Raw genomic sequence first — 18,601 nt, 5'->3', positions numbered from 1 at the left:
TTAATTTTTATAAATTATATTTTTTTCAAGAAATTAAATAAAATATAAAAATTTAATACAATGAAATAACACTAAATAAAAAAATAAAAAAGTAAAAACAAAATGTAAAATAAATAATAAAAAAACCCGAATAAGTTATTTTTAAAAAAAATAAAAGGACAACAGTAAGGCACTCTCTACTCCTCCTTCCAAACTTCTTCTTCTTTTCGTGCTACAACTGTTAGTGCTACTACTGAAGGTCATACTCTTATATACAATATTACAAAGGGGGTAGGGTTGGGAACAAAATTTTTTCAACCAATAGAGTGTATCTCCCAGCTCTTAAACTTTCTTACCAAGGCTACATTGTAGTTAGCCTAGTGTTAGTAGTATTATTGGTGCTAAGGCTTTATAAGAATATAGCATACTTACATTCCTTTTTCTAACGGAGTCAGTTGTGGCCTAAAGTGTACGAAAAAAATCTTGATCCGATCTAACAGTATCCCAATTAAGGAAAACCATAGTGTAATAAATTTTTACCAAAAGAGAATTCCTACCAGCACTTCTTTCCATCCACGTATAGCATTCCTTTAAAGAAGAAAATACTAGCAATAAGAAACCACAACTATTAATGACTTGGATTGCCTGAATAATTTTTGGAGCATCCTACCACCACATGATTGTTGTTTTTCACCTCTAAGCAGCCCATAGGACAAGAATTGTCCGTTCTCAATCCTCTATTCAATAGAAATCCAAATATTGGGATAGCTTCATGAAAATTTTGCAACAAAAATTTTCCACCATTAGCAAAAGTTTGAATTTCTTAAGCCAATTCTAATAGATTTCTCTTCCCATTAGATTACCAGAAGAAATAACTTCTGAAACAATCGCAGAAATATACTTTTTTGTCTGAAAAAGAATTAATTACAAAGTATCCTTCAGAAGATCAGAGCAAATCTGAATTTGAGAAATTAAAATTACCAATTCTTCTCAAATGCAAGTGTTCAATTCTTCTAAATTCCAGCATCCATGAATAATGAATTTATCAAGTTCTGTGTCATCCATCGAATGGATCGAAACAAAAGTTGGCCACCTAATAAGGCATTTATCCATTAACTAAACATCCTTGAGCACGTTGATTGACTTCCCATCCTTCACCATCCATTTAACAAATGGAATAATGGCCCTACAACCTTTCAAAATAATCTTTCAAACCGAAGATATACCTTTCTTAATTTGGGTAATCCAATTACAAATCCCATACTTAGCAGCCAGAACATGAAATAATAAAGAAGAAGATCCTCAAAGAAGATTCCATGTGAATTTAGCTCTTGAGGTACCAACCTTATTTACACAAGAGGAAGGTTACGGCCACCCAATTTACCAGGCAAACAAAGAACATCTCAGCTCACATAATGAATTCCAAAATTACCATCCTATTTATGCCATATAAAATCCCTGCACATTCTATCCAACCTTGAAAGTATGCTAAATTTGAACGAGGGAGCGAGCACTTTGAAAGGAAGGAAGAGATAAAATAACTAATTTCACTAAAGTCAACTTTCCTAGCAATGAAATATATTTGTTGCTCCAAGTGTGAAGTTTACCTAATGACTTTTGAAGAAGAAAACTGAAATCATCAACTCCAAGTCTCCTTAATGCAATCTTCACTCCCAAATAAATCATCTCTTTAACCACTCTTATACACATTAACCGGGATATCACTCTTCTCTTCCTCTTCTTCACTAAATTTCCAAAGAGAACTACCGATTCATTAAAATTTATATTTTTTCCCCATTTAAATATAGTATTCTATAAGATTCTCTTGACCTTCTTAACCATTCTTAGAGAAGCATCAGAAACTATCACAATATCATCAGCATAGAGAAAATGTGAGATATTAGGAAAATTTGAATGAATTTTGATACCATTCTAATTTTCTCTAAGAGTCACCGTGTTAGAAAAAATTGAGACCAAAGAATAAAAAGAAATGGGGATAGAGGGCAACCTTGCCCAAATCCACATAGAGCCTTGATCCAATTTGAATAATGGGACCCATTAACGAAAATAGAGAATGTAGGGAATTCCACACATTCCATAATCAAATTAGAAAATTTACCAGGAAAACCAAAGTATGAAGAATTTGTTCAAAGATGACCATCATATAATATCATAAGCCTGCTCCATATCAATCATAAAAGTACCAAACCTCTTTTTGATTTAGAAAATCTAAATTTGTGGAAGATCTCTTGGTCCAACAACACATGCTCTAAAATAGATTGACCTTTCAAAAAGGAAGCTTATTCTACCCAAATTAATTTTGGAATCACCTTTAGCATTCTATTCAAAAGAATTATTACCACAATCTTATAAATAGACTTGCATAAACTTATAGGTTTGAAGTTGGAGATTAACTAATATTTTTATTAAATATGATATTTATGGAGATGAAAAAGTGTCAGGCATTAGATTTTTGGGTGAGGGAAAAATTAGAAAAATTATTTTTTTTATGTTCTCTCTTCTTCCACCGGGCATTTAGATTTACTTTTGATAGGAACCTAAGTATTTCATTATAATTCACTAAATTAGAAAAAAAATTTGATAATGATCATCATAAAATTCAATAAAGAGGGTTTGCAAGATTTTATTCATAAAGATAGAGTGAAAGAGACTCACTTACTGCATATGAAAACATAATCATTATGGGGCTTCTTTACTTTAGCAAAGAATTCAAGTACAGATAATGAAAATACCTGGATGGGGCTGCATGACAATAAAATCACAATTATGAACAATCATTTAAACTTGCATAACCCCCCAGGGTTATCAAATCCTTGCCCAGGAATGATAAACTTTTCTACTAAATTATTATATTGCTCCTCATAAACTGCACTATTATAATTCGGGAACTGAACCTTATGTTTTGATGATTATAAATATTATTTGATATGTATTTACTTATTGATATATTTATAAAATAGGAAATGTCCTTATCTGTCACTAACCATTTAAGGTTCAGCATAAACCAAGCCACATTGAAGAGAAGGCTCATGATATTGTAGTGCCAGTATATTTGGATGTCCATATTTAACCTGACCCGACCCAACTTAAAAAATTCTAGCTTTGGTCAACCCATTTGGTCAATGATTCCTTTCTTACTTTGGATTTCTAAACAATTTTTAATTTGGATCGATTTTATTTGACCAAAAAACCCAAAGTTAACCAGGAAAACTATATCCCTCATACACTGTATCACTCCCATATCATGTATATGTACACCAATGGTCTACCTCTCTCACACTCAACCCCACATCTTGTACCCATGGTACACTCTATTAGTCTTGCACCCTCACACGCATGGCTTTCTTCACTTATTCCTTAACCTATATCCTACACCTGCAACTTGAATATGTTCCCTACCTAACCTGTGCTTGACTGCATCCTGACACTACTCTAACCCACACTCATCCCCATGCACCCGTGTTCGACCCTGTAACTTGAAATCCTTTCCCCCTTGCAAGCTTTGGGTTTAGTTTTTTACCAACTTTTAGAATCAACATGGGTTTGATTCCGGTCAAATAATGATGGGTCATTTTGGGCTAGAGATGAACTTGACCCAAAACCCATTTTGACACCCCCTACCAATATATAAGTTAGTTTGTGTTTGATAGAGTCAGTTGTTTTTATTTTTAGAGTCATTTTATGTATTTGGTGAATTTTGGCTAATGAACTGTGCATCACACATAAGAGATGGTAAATTTGAATATTTAAAATTTTATTCTAATCATATTATATTACCTAGATCTTCTTGTATGATACATTAAAATTAAAATTTTAATTAAATGTGGTTAATTAATTATAGGCTATAACTAATAGAATTCCACGGCCACCATATTATATAGGATGATTAACTATTTTGGGAGACCCTATCATTGAACCCTTTTTACTTAAATTAGATAAAAAATATATAAAATAAACTAATTATACTACATAAAAAGTTTATGCTAACAAAAATTAATTAAAACTACCAAATTTAGTTTCAATGATCAAGGAATCAAATCAGTTTAAATTAGTATTAATGATCATAATATTTGATTCACTCGAGAACACACTAGATAAACCATGGTTTAACTTGGAAGATCTATTATTTGATAAAACTTATCATACTGTATAATAAGTGTATTCTATTGTATAAATAGAGGGATAAAAATTAAAATTTAGGTTTTTTGAGAGTCTACTTTATAAACTCTTATTATGACCTTAGGGAAAGAGCTCTTTAGCAGTAAGAGACATCTATCTTCTTTGGAGAGAAAGAGGTGATGAGGTTGAGAGAGGTAGAGTGTGTTTAGAGAGTTGGGGGGTTTGAAAGGAGTCACACTATATCCCAGGCTAGCCTAAACCTTGGGTCTTCATATTATGGTTTTGTGGAACTCGTAGAGTGCATCTCTAAGAAGGAGAGTCTTTGGTAAAAAATAATTGTTAGCTGAAAAGGCTATGGATTAACATACCTGCTAGACTATGGAGGAAAGAATTAATATCTCCACCATTATAAGGAACTAAAAGAAAATTTAGCAACTTTGTGGGTCTAAGGAGGTGAAAGAACTAACAGTATTTTTATTCGGCTGAGGAGGTGAGAGGAGAAATTAGCATCTCTTGGAGACTATGGAGGTAAAAGTAGGGATGACATTGTCATCAGGTAGAGAAGGCGAAAGGAAATAGAATCTTTAAACACTATAATAGTTATTCTTCACCTGTGGTAGGGTAGTGCGACAATCTAGGAGCCTAAGCATATGATTTTTTTGATAACAAATATTTTTTTGGATTTTTACTTTAGTTATCCTAATATTATTATAGGATATTTTCATTATGCACCCTAATATTTTAGGTACATCATGCACCATGGCACAAGGATAAAGACTTAGAGTATAATAGGTTTAATATTTTTGTGAGAGTCTATATTTTTATTTCTTTATTTTATGTTTCCTAAGTCAAAAGTTCTATAAAAGGTCTATGCTAGCTTAACAACCATGCACACACACAATGAGGACTAAAAACTAAAATTTTTGAATCTATGCAAATAATATTATACAATCCATATTTTACAGTATTATTAATTAATCAAAAATCATTATAATGACTAATTAAGTAAGTAATAACTTAAAATTAATTATAATGTACAAACAAGATTGTATAGAATGATCAATTTAAATCAAAACCCTTGCTTCCCATCATGTTTAGGAAAGTATTATACAATCCTAGAGATTGTCATGTATCATCTTGAGAAGAATTAACTAATCATACTGTATGATCTAAGTATCATATTGTATGGTTAGTATGCTTTATTTGAATAAAGTTTATTATTACATTTTTGTAGTACTAAATGAGCGTGGATTTATTGAATGAATTATATTGTATGATCCCAGAACGTACTGTATACACATAAATGGATAACAAGAAAATTTAGGGGTTTTAGAGCCTTTTTTATTACACGTCCCTAATTCATATTAGGAACTCTTTTGATATTATTTCTAAGAGAGAGCTTCTATTTTAAGGGTTTAAAAAGGAAGAATTTCTTAGTAGAGAGAAAGAGAGGTGAGGCCATAAGGGAAAAGATTCTTGTTGGATAGGAGAGTGTGTTAAAGGGTATACATATGATTATTCAGTGATCTTGCACCTTCAAACTCCAAGGTAAGTTTCTTCACATGAGGGAAACTACGAGAATTGCTTATTTGAGGACATGATATGGCCATTCCGCTGTATAGTTCAGGTCAAGGGGTTTCAGCTACTCCGTCGTGTCGAGGGGGTGAAAGGGATTTGACTACTCTACTACACCGGGAAGTTGAAAGGGATTTTACTACTCTGCAGCACCAAGGATATCAAAGTTATTTGTAAGGGATTCTCTGCTTATTTGTGGTGGTAAAAGGAGAGTCACTAGTGTTAGTGTAATACACATAGTGGAGGACTCCGGGGAGTGGATGTAGGTTATGTTTGACCGAACTGCTAGAAAACTCTAGTGTATTTATTCTTATGTTTACCATTACTTTTTAGCATTTTTAATTATTGCATCTTTCTTATTATATATTTGTGATCTACGAGCTATTTATTTTGCAAATTTTGAATATTTTTTCTTAAAAATTTTAAAAATTAAAACTTAAAAAGTTTTTTTTGAAAGTATTGCTTAATTAAATAATAAACTTTCAAAAGGATAATTTTTAAAGGGAATTTTTTAAACACGAATTCACCCCCCTCTTGGTGAGCATTTGTAGTTCAAGTTTGTCCCAAAACAAAAATTAAACTTTTAGTGGGTATTAAAGCTAGTCTATAAATTAGTATTTTAAAAAGCTTTGAGAAAAAGATCCAAGGAACGACTCTAAAATAGAAATATGATAAAGGATTATTCATTAACATGGCCACCTTTACTTGATCATTTTTCTTTTGATTTTAAAAAAATTCATATGTCAAGATTTTTATAATCGATTGATAATCATAGGTACCATATGATACAAGAAGGATACTCTACAACATCTAGCAATGAGGATTGAGTCCTTGAATAATTGTATGCTAAATAATTGAATACTTTTTTTTGTTCACTTATATTAAAGATTATATGAGTGTCTGTACTTTTATTGGTGGCATGGTAATCTTGGATAGGTTATTTATTACTTATTAAGGTAATAATGAGGTTAAATAATGTTATTTAAATATATATTTGCTTGGTTACACTATTTCATATGAAATCAAATTTGACTATCTCTTTAATATGTACTCTAGATTTATGCAGATAGTGACATGCTTGCATGATTTAGGCAAAGAATTATCAAACTCTAAAAAGGATATCAAAATACTTCGTTGCATATCTGATAGTTTTGATACAAAAGTTGTTGCAATATGTGAATCACAATATTATAATGTTTACTTAATTAATAATTAATTTTGCTCACTAATTGCATCTGAACAAAATGTAAGCCAAAGATTGCAAGATGCAGGAGAGAAAAGGAAAAGAGACGACCATGTCTCTGAAGGCCCATGACTTAGTCAATGATAGTTTAGGAAAAAATTGCAATGATGATATAGCCATTATGATGAGTAGTTCAAATGCTTCTTGGAGTGAAAATAGAAGTACCATTTTGAAAAAAGCATAGCTAGAGGAGGGAGATTTAATAAATGTAATATGATGTGATTTTTTTTAATGCAGGAAGCCAAGCCACTTAAGATCTGAATACACCAATCTAAAAACTCACCCTACAAAGAAGGGTGAAGAGAAGACAAACTTAAAAAGGGGAAGCAAAGGACATTGAAGGCTTTCTAGAAGATTCAGCTTCAAACTCATTAGAATAATAACTTCAAGAGGAGATAATAAATTTGTGTTTAATGGTTGATAACACTTTTGTTAACTCCAACATGGAAGAGTTATGTGATCTTGCCTATGATAATTTATTTTATATTTCTTAAAAAATACATGAATCATAAAGAATGTTAAAGAACTAGCATGTAATGTTAAGTACAAACTTTTCTAAATTTGAAAAGGAACATGATAATCTTAGAATTAAAAATATTGAATTAGATAAAGAGCATGCTTCTTTACTTGATGAATAAGATGAACTAAAAAAGAAGCATCTAGAATAAAGTAAATCTCATGAATTCTTGAAAACCAAGCTTGTTGAGCTAGATAATGCATTTTAAGAGTCCAAGACACTTGCATCACAATTGGATAGTAAAGAGCATGAATTACTAGTTGAACTAGGAATAGAAAAAATTGCAAATAAATATTTGATTAAGAAAATAAATGCATTTCTTTAAAACACACATGGGTCTATTAAAGAACAACCACATCCTTGGACACAACAGACATCTCATATCCCTAGGAAGAGGCACAACACCCCACATAGAATAGTGAATCCACTCCTTGTGATTAGGTGGTTACACTTCTAGAATATTAAGATGCATAACCTATACTTTCACTGTACATCCACATAAATGCATGATTAGTATGAATGAAAAAAAAAAATATTTTAAAAGGAAAAAGGGTAAATAAGGATTACACACTTGATTTTACTTATAATGATAATTCAAATGCTTTATGTCTCAAAATTGTTATTGATGAATATTGGCTATGATAAAGGTGACTATGTCTTGCAAGCATGAAAACCCTTAAGAAGATAACTCAAAATTCCTAACTAGTGGCATACACAAGTTAGATTTCTCTAACAACCACCTTTGTGATGCCTGCCAATTAGGAGAAAAGCTTAAGTCATCATTTCATTATATTAAGGACATCACCACCACTAGATAGCTAAAAATCTTGTATATATATTTATTTGGTCCTGTTAGTACAACCAACTTAGGTGAGAAAACCTTTTGGTATGTGTTTGCAGATGATTATTCAAGATTCATATCGGTTAGGCTTTTATCTAATAAAACTAAATCATTTTAAAAGTTTTGAATGTTTTCCATTTAGATTCAAAGAAAATTATGATATGAGATCTCTACTATACATAGTGATCATGGTTGAGAATTTGAGAATGATGGGTCTGTATCTTTCTGTAAGCAGTTAGGAATTGAACATAACTTTTCTACCTCTAGACCCGTCAACAAAAAAAATTATAAAAGGAAAATTAGAACTTTAGTAGAAGTTACTAGGGCTATGTTAGCTTAATACTCTCCCTTGATATTTTTTTGCTAGAAATAGTAAATAGTACTTTTAATGTTTTGAATAGGGTAAATTTTAGGTCTAAACTTAATAAGACACCTAATGAGTTTCTTAAAGGTAGGACACCCAATCTTTCAAAAACCCTAAACCCTAAATCTACATGTCCTTGGATATAAATGCTTTAACCATATCAATGGAAAATCTCCTCTTGGAAAGTTACACTAGTACCATCTGTATTTCCAAAAATCCAATTTAACACTCCTGTACTAAGCATATAGACATCAAACATCATTTCATCAGAGATCCTGTAGTCAAGAAAGGCATAGAACTACATCATGTGGCAATAGAGAATCAATTAGCAGACAAATTCACCAAACCCCTAAGCTATAAAACCATCAGCACAATGAGGATTAGATTAGGTATCATTAAAATTTATGCTTAATTCAGAGTTGAAGTGAAATAAACATCATGTTTAGTTATTGGTTTGTGTTTTTTTTATGTTTGTTATATTTTTTACTTATCTTAATTTTTGTTATTTATTTTGGTTTGTTTGTTTGATGTTACTAGTTAGTAAAAGCCATCAATGATCCTGACACACCAAAAACACTTTCCCATAAAATATTAAGATAAAAAAATCATCAAAAATAAAAAAAATATACATATCATATTGTATGAACCTCATTCTTACTATATAATCAACACACCTCTACACATCCTTGCCACTCAAGAAATTAATAGTCAAGTTCTAATAAAAATTTGATGATCGTACTGTATGACCATCTCTTCATCTGTATGATCCACTTGTCATTAACAATTAGATGAATTTATGTGGACAATATGAAATTTTAAATTTCTTTATACATTATAAAGCATTGTTCGTATTGTATCAATCTTTACTCAAAGGTCATACCAGATGACCCTTGAGGATGAATGCTCTTTATAAAGATCGTCCAATGTGATCTTGATCATACAAATTTAATTTTATTATTATTTTTGATTATTTTTCATGACGACATAACGCCTTCTAATCATCTAATGAGATCCTTAATCATACTATATCATCTATTAAAATATTTATTTAAAAATTAGAACTTTTAAGATTTTCAAACACTCAATGCCTTTCTACTCTCATCCACTTATATTCCTTGCTTTATATTTCCTTAAAGTTGGTAGAAATAGAACCAATTTTCTTTAAGGGATCTCCTCTTCTTGTCCTATTGATGAAAGATTTCAAACAATTGAGGAGAAATTTGTATACCACAAATTTAAATTTGTATACAAAAAATTTGATGATCGTACTGTATGACCATCTCTTCATCTGTATGATCCACTTGTCATTAACCATTAGATGAATTTATGTGGACAATATGAAATTTCAAATTTATTTATACATTATAAAGAATTGTTCGTATTGTATCAATCTTTAGTCAAAGGTCATAACAGATGACCCCTGAGGATGAATGCTCTTTATAAAGATCGTCCAATGTGATCTTGATCATAAAAATTTAATTTTATTATTATTTTTGATTATTTTTCATGATGACATTATGTCTTCTAATCATCTAATGAGATCCTTAATCATACTATATCATCTATTAAAATATCTATTTAAAAATTAGAACTTTTAAGATTTTCAAACACTCAAAGCCTTTCTACTCTCATCCACTTATATTCCTTGCTTTATATTTCCTTAAAGTTGGTAGCAATAGAACCAATTTTCTTTAAGGGATCTCCTCTTCTTGTCCTATTGATGAAAGATTTCAAACAATTGAGGAGAAATTTGTATACCACAAATTTAAATTTGTATACCACAAATTTAAATTTGTATAAAAAAAATTTGATGATCGTACTGTATGACCATCTCTTCATCTGTATGATCCACTTGTCATTAACCATTAGATGAATTTATGTGGACAATATAAAATTTCAAATTTATTTATACATTATAAAGAATTATTCGTATTGTATCAATCTTTAGTCAAAGGTTATACCAGATGACCCCTGAGGATGAATGCTCTTTATGAAGATCGTCCAATGTGATCTTTATCATACAAATTTAATTTTATTATTATTTTTTATTATTTTTCATGATGACATAACGTCTTATAATCATCTAATGAGATCCTTAATCATACTATATCATCTATTAAAATATCTATTTAAAAATTAGAACTTTTAACATTTTCAAACACTCAAAGCCTTTCTACTCTCATCCACTTATATTCCTTGCTTTATATTTCCTTAAAGTTGGTAGCAATAGAACCAATTTTGTTTAAGGGATCTCCTCTTCTTGTCCTATTGATGAAATATTTCAAACAATTGAGGAGAAATTTGTATACCACAAATTTAAAGCATCCCACATCATACGTTCATGCTTCCTAAACCAAGCAATTCATAATTATCAGGTTATGGACCTCTTTGCATCTACCACTCTACAATTTCTCTTAACCCTTACTTATCCCTTTAATTCAAAACTACTCTTTGAATTTTTTTTTGTGAGCCATAGATTGAATGCTAATTTTTACTCCATGAATTTCAATGTCTATAGGCATCTTGTAGAAATAACTATACATGACCTTGTTGACTATTAACATCTTTATATGGTAGGGGTTTAACCACATAACTTATCATCTAGGATCGATTATGACTTAACCACTATAATTTTGACCCTTGGGATCACTCCCTTTAAAAAACACCAGCCTCTCATCCACTAACTTAACCAGAATGCCTATATCATCAAGAATAGTCTCCAAACTTTTATTTTTCCTTAGGATGGGAATAGAGTAAATATAATCCCACTTTTATCTATCATCTTCTATTTCATCTTATATGGAACTGTATATAATGATTCTCATATGATCATTAGCAATTTTTAAAATCTTACTCCCAAAAGATGATAATCAACCTGATATAAGCGGAACATCACTTTAGGACACCTAATAGCCTACCCACTTCATTAAAATTAACAACTTTTATTTCCTGCACTAGTACATAAATTCCCAATCTTCTACACTAATGGTTCCTTCCACATTTTGTTTCATCAAATCCAAGGGGATGAGCCCAAAGAAGAGCATAAGTTTAACGAGAAAGGGGGAGACCTTATAGTACCACCTCTAGCACCTATACCCCTGGAAACACGTGTTCACAAATTTTAGGCTTATGAATCAATCGTTGAATGACTTGAATGCCTAGCTAGAGTTACATTCAGCCAAAAAGTATTTAGAGATTGCTCGGGAATGGGAGTGGCAATACCAAGAGCATGAGCTGCATCAGGAGATCTAATATATTTATCAGTAGTAGCACTACCTATTCCAACAACACCACTAACAGATGCAGCAGTAGTATGAGGTAGATCGAGCCAAGTTTAGTCACCAGTATTCTACCCTTCATCAGTATTTTGAGCCACCACTATCACCTCCACCAGATTAAGGTCGTTTCTTCTAGTATGTGTGTTATCTTATATTTTTTATGTTTTATTTTTTGTTTAGTTCTATTTATACTTTCTATTCTATTTAGCAGTGTCTCCTTTTTGGTGAAATCAAAAGGGGGGGTAGGTCTTTAGTTATACTTTTTAATACTTCACTTAGCTTTATTTATCCTTTTTGTGCTTCTTGTTGGCTCTCTTATTCCAACATTTTAGAAGGGAAAAATAATTCCTCAACTTTATAAAATAATTCGCTTAGTGAGGGGGAGATTAGGACAAAATATAATATCTTGAAAATTTAACTTACAATATTTGTCATTAACAAAAAGTAGAAGATTATTGCAATCCAGAACTTTGAGCATTTGAATTTGATGATAACAAATATTATTGGATTTTTACTTTGATTCTCTTATTATTATTTTTCGATATTTACATTATTCATAATAAAATATTTAGTTTAATGTACACTATGGCACATGGAGCAAGACCCAAGAATGGGTAAAATAGTTTTGATATTTTTATGATAGTCTATATTTTTCTTTATTTATTTTATTCTTCTTAAGTCAAAAGTCTTATAAAATATGTATGCCAACTTAGCGATTCTGCAAAGACACACTAGGGAGTGAAAACTAAAATTTATGAATTTGTGCTGATTGTATTATATAATCCACATCGTATTGTATGATCTATTGGTTAAAATCAATTATAATGGCCAATTGAGTAATCAAAATTTTTTTAAACTAACTGTACTATATGAACAAGATTGTAGAGGATAATTAGTTTAAATCAAAAACCTTGCCATAAATCAATTTTAGGCAAGGATTTTATCTTTTTAATTTTGATTTGATCATATTATACAAGCCTATTTATATTGTATCATGCATAAAACATTACATAAATTTATGTTTGTAATTAGTTATTCAAATTAAGGTATAATTTAAGTTCATATAATATGATGTTGATGGTATGTGACTAATGGTAGAGATAAAATTTGATAATCTTAGGGATCTTCTTGGATGAACATTAATTTATCAAACTAATCACATAGTATCATACCAATTATACTAGACAATTGGAATAGATGATATTAGACTATCCCGAAGATCATCTTGTACAATCCTAAGAAAAATTAACTAATCATATCGTACAATCCAAGTAACATAATATACCATTTGTATAGCATATTTGAATATATTGTAATGTGATTCATCCATCTTACTGAATGAACTGAGATTTCTTCAACTAATTATATTGTATGATCCTCGATCGTAAACAAATATGGCTAAATTGAAATTTTAGGATTTTATAGCCTTTGTTTAAAACAAATCTCTAATTCATCATAGGAAATCTTTTGCCACTTTTTTAGGGAGATCTTCTTTGAGAAGTGTTTTATGATGCGGAAATTTTTTGGAGAGATAGAGGAGAGGTATTGAGGGAGAAGACTCTTATGGGATAAGAGATTGCATTGGAGGTGTTCTACACACAGTTCCTCGATGATCTTACACCTTCATCCTCCAAGTTCAGTGTCTTTGGTTCAGAGAAACTCTAGGAATTATCTTTTTATGGGAAGGATCTGACTGCTCTTCCAAATCAAGGAGGTGAAAGGGAATCGACTTCACCAGACAGTGGAGGTGGAATGGATTCAGAAATTCTATTACTCTAAGAAGTTGAAATGGATTTGTGTACTCCACTTCACCGAGGAGGTGGAAGAGATTTGTAAGGGCTTCTCCACCATGCTGTATGGACAGAAGGAGAGTTACTAGTGTTAGTGTAATACTCAAAGTGTAGGACTCTAGGAAGTTGATGAAGGTCAAGGTTGACCGAACTACCATAAAACTCTTATGTGTTTATTTTGGTATTTACCTTTACTTTTTTTTTATTTTTATGTGCTGCATCTTACTTATTATATATCTATGACCTATGAGTTCTTTGTTTTTAAAAAATTTAATATCTTATTTTTTGCTCAAAATAAAAAAAAAGTAAAGAGTAAACACTAAAATAAAATTTTATTTGCTAATACTGATTAAAGTCAAAATATAGATTCTGTTTATATTGGTGTTGTTATATTATTCATTAAATTATAAATTCTTTAAAAGGATAAATTTTTAAAGAGAATTTTTAAACACAAATTCACCCCCCACTTGGTGTGCAACAAATTGGGCTTTCAAGTAGAAGGGCTTCTCCACCTAGTGGTGTGCAAAAGGAGTCTGAGTTAGTGCAATACCAAAAGTGGAGGTCCTTTGGTGAGAGGATGTAGGTGAATTTGACCGGACCACTATAAACCTATTTTGCATATTCTTAATTTTATTTACTTTAAATTATTGTAATTTATTTTAATTTAGTTTGTTTTTTATTAATTATCTTTGTGAAAGAGGCTTTTGTTGAATTATCTTTGGTTGAACTTTATTTTGAGTTAAGAAAAAAACAAAAGATATATATTTTTTTATAAAAGATCTAAAATAAAAAATATCACTTTTTCTATTGGTATTTGGTTTTATCTTTTTAATCTCTTAAGAAGACTTTAGAATATCAAGCTTTGTTTTTATAAAAGCATTTTTAAATTTAAGGGAACTAGATATAACAATGAAAAATCCTTAAGTGCATTGACCTAACTTACAAAACACTTGCACTCCTATCGCATCTAAGCCTAGATAGGTAATTTATTAAAACTATAATTAGGGAAAGCTTGAATTAAAAATGATAGAACTTGAATTAGTGATACAAGATGACACCCAATCTCTTTTTCCTTCTCCCCCCTTAATTTTATCTTCATTATCAAAATTTCTTCCACAAAATGATAATGTATGGCTATTTTCATGTAAAATACTATAACTTAAAACAAAAATTTGTTCAAACTAACACTTAACCTATCCTCCACCACCTGACTATCTACCCTCTCCCTTTAAATTTCATTCATTCAATATTATATATTGCAAGAGGAGCAAAGTAGCCCAAAGGGCACGTGGAAATGAGGAAAATAGAAGGAAAACCTGGGATAAGTGGACTAAGAACTTTGAACAACCACAATATAAAGTTCATAAAAATATCCGACTAAAGAATACCTAATGTGAGCATCTATACTGTCAATATTATGAGGATCTATCTATATTTTAGCAGTGATTCACCTTTTTTCCAGAACTATTTTCACAATCCACCACCACAATCGGACCATGGACTATTTGATTACTAATCCTATTTTGCGTGTTTGTTATTCTTATTTTTATGCAAGTTCATTCACACACATTTTTTAATGTTAAAAGGGGAATGGTGTGTATTTAGTTGTATACTCAAAGTTGTAATTCTATAAGCATTTGATATATTTGTATTGGTGTACGATGTTCTATTTACGTCATTAGTATGAGTGTTTGTATATTATATTTTACAATACAAAAAATCAAAAAATATTTTTTCCTTATAAAAAAATATTTTTCACTTATAAAATAATTTTTTATTATCTCTATATTTTTAACTTTGTTATTATTATTATTAGTAGTATAAATTAAGGAGGAGAACCATTTGATAAAATTAAAAAATGGATAGTTTTTTTTTTTACAAACTAGTTCTAATATTGTATAAAACCCAAACAAAAAAATTTTTCAACATCACAATGGAAGACAATACTAAACCTTATAAGCCTAATAAAATTAGTGAGGTTTTGATAATAATAAATATTTATGGAAGTGTTTATTTTTGGTTGATACATTTATGTGAACTGTCCTTCTATTTATGCAAGGTAAATAATAGATGTAGGTAAAATTATACTTGTCATTCTACCCAGGTAGAAATCACCTACTGATAAAGGTGCACTCGACCTAAATTAATGTAGAGAAACACTAAAGTAAGAAGAAGATTGTTAAAGAGTTAAATACTTGTTTTTTTACTTTATTGATTCGTCTTATATATGCTAGGTATATGATTTATGAAATAAACCAAAAAACCATACTAATTCACTTAAAATAAGTTAATGAAAAGACAACTTAATTAATGGAAAATTATATTATTCAACTTGTTTTATACTATATGAAATGTGTGACAATTTAAGTATTTTTAAAAAATAAAGTAATATTAATTAATAATAAATTCAATATTAAAAGTGTAAAAGTAAGCTTATTATAGGTATTAGTTAGTTTGTATGATCAATTATAGTCATATTGAATAACTATTATGTGTTCTTTCGTTAATGGATGGATTCAAAAGTAAATGAATAATATTGTATGATATATATCATACTATATGATTACATATGCAATCTACCTCAAGAATCAAAGAACATGATAAATATTAAATCTATGAAGATATTAAACTTTACAAACATGATAATACTTTCCAATTAAAAAAAAAAAGAATCTTAGAGTTGGTAAAATATTATAAACATACGATATAAATTATGCGGTTTGACAAAACAGAAATGAAAATTCATGGTTTGAGGTTTATTCTACTAATCATGCTATTTGATACTTGGATCAAACTATATAATTTGTTGAAATATATTATAAATTGCTATTTAAGATTTTCTAATAAAGACACTAATGGGGGTTGTGGAGAGAACTTTCGAATTGTATAAAAGTCTAGGGCTCTATTACCCCAAAAAATGCATAAGTTTTCTTTTATATAAAATTAATAAAAAAAACACAGTTAATATATACAAGTCTACATGACAAATCAATTAATAAATTTATATAGTAGTTTGTTGAACCCATGAGGCATCATACTTACTTGAAACAAACTAGTATTATTTACTCTAATCAAAGTAATTATCATACTAAAATAAAAATATTGATTGTGGAGATTCTATTAGTGAATAAAATAGTACAAATATTATATAAACTATTTCATTTAACTATTTTGTATTGATGAGGGTAAATTTGATATTTTTCTTATCGAGACTCTTAATTATCGATGTGATTCAGAGTATATGCATCCCTATATCTTTGTTGAGCTTATAAGGGTAAAAAGGATATATGCTGACCTCCTACAATTGTAGTATCTCCTTAAGAACATGTAAAATTTTACGTCATATGTCTAGGCATGGAAACATCATATATCAACATTTTTGTTATTATTGCATTCCTCCATCCAGGATATATATATCACACTATATTTCAACAACACATATTGCCACTATGTACATTAAATTAAAAACACGATAGTATTCAAAACTATAATTTAACATTATAGAATAAGATTCTTTATTAGTGCTTAATAAGTACTTTATATCATCAACCCTAAATAAGAGAATTAGTTTGACATAGAATAAATAACAATAAAAAACATGGAAGAATGAAAATATAAGCAGTGATGACACCAAAAAAGATCAAAGTATCTCCTCTGCACTGCTTCTCCCTTAACTTATGGAGTTGCTTCAAGAAACATAGGATGAATACTCCAAATGATTTTATGTTCTACATCTCTAGCCTCCCTTAAGTTTTACTCTAAGAGGGACCAAGAGAAGTACTCTAGAAAATACTGAATTTTACATAGCCATTGAAATCCCTCTTAAACATAACATCAAAACTTTTTATTGGACAACACAAAATGGCAGCTGGCACAACATCGCTTAAAAGCGTGGCACTGCAGTAGCTTTGAAGTGAAATGATGCCTCAAAACTAAAACTTTTGCATTGTTGCAGAGCATACTTTTGTGGATCCATTACTTAGTGAATAGTCATGTCTCTTTATAGATAGAATGTGTCCCTTAAAAGTTACAACTACAACTCCACGATGTGTTGACATGCCAGCTTTGTAATGCTCAAGTGCAAAAAATGATGCCAAGGGAGAAATTATGGCATCGTGACATTTAAAAATAGAGAATCTGAGGAAACCAAGCTGATTTATTGACATTATGGCACTAGTAATTCTATGGTGCTATCTTTGTTAATGTTCCAATGATGATAAACATAGAACTTGGTGCATGATGTCTTATTTGTAGCACCTCAACGGTATTGAAAGTGACGTTCCGGCGCTATTTCAAAAGATGTTGTGGCGTTGTAAGCTCTTTAAAGTTTTTTAACAATTTTATGTTTTTATTGAACAAGCAAAACTAAAATAATACATTTTTAATAAAAAATAAAAATATAAAATACTACATAATTTACACTTATGAAATTCTGCCCACCTTAAACTCTTCTTTGTCCTCAAGTAAATAAAGAAATTTGTAATTCTAATTTATTAAATAACCAAAGTAAAAATTGATAATTTAAAATTACTAAAATATATGATAATAAACCACAGTCTAAGAGTGGTGAAAATGAACAAAATTAGAATTCTAGTTTGAAAAATTACAAATAATTATCCTAACCAGTCATTTTTATTGTTATATAAAATGAATTTATGTGCTATAAATATAATCATTGACTTTTGAATTCTAAATTGAAAAATATAAATTTAAAGATTAGATGTGTAGTTAAAATTAAAATTTCATTAGTTATCCATCATTTGTATTTGTTCTCTTATCTTATCCTTTAGAAATTTAAGCATACGATTGGAATTAAATTCAAAGCTTTTATTTGATACCAATTTTTGAATCTACTCTTTTTCTTATTTTTCTTT

Source organism: Dendrobium catenatum, unplaced genomic scaffold (assembly GCF_001605985.2).
Source record: "Dendrobium catenatum unplaced genomic scaffold, ASM160598v2 fragScaff_scaffold_621, whole genome shotgun sequence".
NCBI lineage: Eukaryota > Viridiplantae > Streptophyta > Magnoliopsida > Asparagales > Orchidaceae > Dendrobium > Dendrobium catenatum.
The sequence above is the reverse complement of the archived record's forward strand: the minus strand, read 5'-3'. Positions refer to the sequence as shown.